The sequence below is a fragment of the Capsicum annuum genome, unplaced genomic scaffold (genome assembly GCF_002878395.1).
Source record: "Capsicum annuum cultivar UCD-10X-F1 unplaced genomic scaffold, UCD10Xv1.1 ctg40627, whole genome shotgun sequence".
Taxonomy (NCBI): domain Eukaryota; kingdom Viridiplantae; phylum Streptophyta; class Magnoliopsida; order Solanales; family Solanaceae; genus Capsicum; species Capsicum annuum.
In genome coordinates, this window is record NW_025847945.1 from 510 (window position 1) to 2,890 (window position 2,381).

At 49.0% G+C, this 2,381-nt stretch overlaps 8 non-coding genes across 8 annotated transcripts; all 8 read right to left on the reverse strand.

Annotated features, from left to right (window-relative positions):
• Positions 1–46: 46 nt before the first annotated feature.
• Positions 47–165, reverse strand: LOC124891797. The gene has a single exon (XR_007049887.1). It is a non-coding gene; the product is annotated as a 5S ribosomal RNA (ribosomal RNA).
• Positions 166–337: 172 nt separating this feature from the next.
• LOC124891792 lies at positions 338–456 on the reverse strand. The gene has a single exon (XR_007049881.1). It is a non-coding gene; the product is annotated as a 5S ribosomal RNA (ribosomal RNA).
• Positions 457–629: 173 nt separating this feature from the next.
• Positions 630–748, reverse strand: LOC124891793. Its single transcript, XR_007049882.1, has one exon. It is a non-coding gene; the product is annotated as a 5S ribosomal RNA (ribosomal RNA).
• Positions 749–924: 176 nt separating this feature from the next.
• LOC124891796 lies at positions 925–1,043 on the reverse strand. Its single transcript, XR_007049886.1, has one exon. It is a non-coding gene; the product is annotated as a 5S ribosomal RNA (ribosomal RNA).
• Positions 1,044–1,215: 172 nt separating this feature from the next.
• Positions 1,216–1,334, reverse strand: LOC124891794. Its single transcript, XR_007049883.1, has one exon. It is a non-coding gene; the product is annotated as a 5S ribosomal RNA (ribosomal RNA).
• A 173-nt stretch (positions 1,335–1,507) lies between these two features.
• LOC124891789 lies at positions 1,508–1,626 on the reverse strand. Its single transcript, XR_007049879.1, has one exon. It is a non-coding gene; the product is annotated as a 5S ribosomal RNA (ribosomal RNA).
• Positions 1,627–1,796: 170 nt separating this feature from the next.
• LOC124891798 lies at positions 1,797–1,915 on the reverse strand. The gene has a single exon (XR_007049888.1). It is a non-coding gene; the product is annotated as a 5S ribosomal RNA (ribosomal RNA).
• Positions 1,916–2,091: 176 nt separating this feature from the next.
• LOC124891795 lies at positions 2,092–2,210 on the reverse strand. Its single transcript, XR_007049885.1, has one exon. It is a non-coding gene; the product is annotated as a 5S ribosomal RNA (ribosomal RNA).
• Positions 2,211–2,381: the final 171 nt, after the last annotated feature.

The window sequence follows — 2,381 nt, forward strand, 5'->3', positions numbered from 1 at the left end:
TCGAACCGGCAAAATTAAACCGAATCTTAAAGGAAAAAAAAAAGAAGGGATGCAACACGAGGACTTCGCAGGGGGTCACCCATCCTAGTACTACTCTCGCCCAAGCACGGTAAACTTCGAAGTTCTGATGGGATCCGGTGCATTAGTGCTGGTATGATCGCATCCGTCATTCCCAGCACTCCAAATTCTATTATGCATCATCTCCTCCGCCGCCCGTCATGCCCCGCACGCGCGCCCCTGCACCTTGCCCCCTTTCTCGTTTCCGCCAAGAGGAAAAACAAAAAGATTCGCCGATCGAACCGACAAAATTAAACCGAATTTTAATGGAAAAAAAAAAGCGATGCAACACGAGGACTTCCCAGGGGGTCTCCCATCCTTGTACTACTCTCGCCGAAGCACGCTTAACTTCGGAGTTCTGATGAGATCTGGTGCGTTAGTGCTGGTATGATCGCATCCGTCATACCCAGCACTCCAAATTTTATTATGCCTCTTTCTCCTGCGCCGCCAGTCACACACCGCACGCGCGCCCTTGTGCCTTGCCCCTTTCTCATTCCGCCAAGAAGAAAAACAAAAAGATTCGTTGATCGAACCGGCAAAATTAAACCGAATTTTAAAGGAAAAAAAAAGAAGGGATGCAACACGAGGACTTCCCAGAAGGTCACCCATCCTAGTACTACTCTCGCCCAAGCACGCTTAACTTCAGAGTTCCGATGAGATACGGTGGGTTAGTGATGGTATGATCACATCCGTCATTTCCAGCACTCCAAATTCTATTATGCTTCTTTCTCCTCCGCCGCCCATCACACCCCGAACTCGCGCCCCTGCGCCTTGCCCCCTTTCTCGTTTCCGCCAAGAGGAAAAAGAAAAAGATTCGCCGATCGAACCGGCAAAATTAAACCAAATTTTAAAGGAAAAAAAAAAGAAGGGATGCAACACGAGGACTTCCCATGGGGTCGCCCATCCTAGTACTACTCTCGCCCAAGCACGCTTAACTTCCGTGTTCTGATGGGATCCGGTGCGTTAGTGCTGGTATGATCGCATCCGTCATTCCCTGCACTCCTAATTCTATTATGCCTCTTTTTCCTCCGCCGCCAGTCACACACCGCACGCGCAACCCTGCGCTTTGCCCCCTTTCTCATTTCTCTAAGAGGAAAAACAAAAGATTCGCGGATCGAACCAGCAAAATTAAACTGAATTTTAACGGAAAAAAAAAAAGGGATGCAACACGAGGACTTCCCAGGGGGTCACCCATCCTTGTACTACTCTCGCCCAAGCACTCTTAACTTCAGAGTTTCGATGGGATCCGGTGGGTTAGTGATGGTATGATCACATTCGTCATTCCCAGCACTCCAAATTCTATTATGCTTCTTTCTCCTCCGCCGCCCGTCACACCCCGCACGCGCGCCCCCGCGCCTTGCCCCCTTTCTCGTTTCCGCCAAGAGGAAAAACAAAAAAATTCGCCGATCGAACTGGCAAAATTAAACCGAATTTTAAAGGAAAAAAAAAAGGGATGCAACACGAGGACTTCCCAGGGGGTCACCCATCCTAGTACTACTCTCGACCAAGCACGCTTAAATTCGGAGTTCTGATGGGATCCGGTGCGTTAGTGCTGGTATGATCGCATCCGTCATTCTCAGCACTGCAAATTCTATTATGCCTCTTTTTCCTCCGCCGCCAGTCACACACCGCACGCGCAACCCTGCGCTTTGCCCCCTTTCTCATTTCTCTAAGAGGAAAAACAAAAGATTCGCGGATCGAACCAGCAAAATTAAACTGAATTTTAAGGGAAAAAAAAAAAGATACAATACGAGGACTTCCCAGGGGGTCACCCTTCCTAGTACTACTCTCGCCCAAGCACGCTTAACTTCGGAGTTCTGATGGGATCCGATGCATTAGTTCTGGTATGATCGCATCTGCCAATCCCAGCACTCCAAATTTTATTATGCCTCTTTTTCCTCCGCCGCCCGTCATACCCCGCACGCGCGCCACTGCGCCTTGCCCCCGTTCTCGTTTCCGCCAAGAGGAAAAACAAAAAGATTCGCCGATCGAACCGGCAAAATTAAATCGAATTTTAAAGGAAAAAAAAAAGAAGAGATGCAACACGAGGACTTCCCGGGGGGAAACCCATCATAGTACTACTCTCGCCCAAGCACGCTTAACTTCGGAGTTCTGATGGGATCCGGTGCATTAGTGCTAGTATGATCGCATCCGTCATTCCCAGCACTGCAAGTTCTATTATGCCTCTTTTTCCTCCGCCGCCAGTCACACACCGCACGCGCGCCCCTGCGCTTTACCCCCTTTCTCGTTTCTGCCAAGAGGAAAAACAAAAGGTTCGCGGATCGAACCAGCAAAATTAAACTGAATTTTAAAGGAAAAAAAAA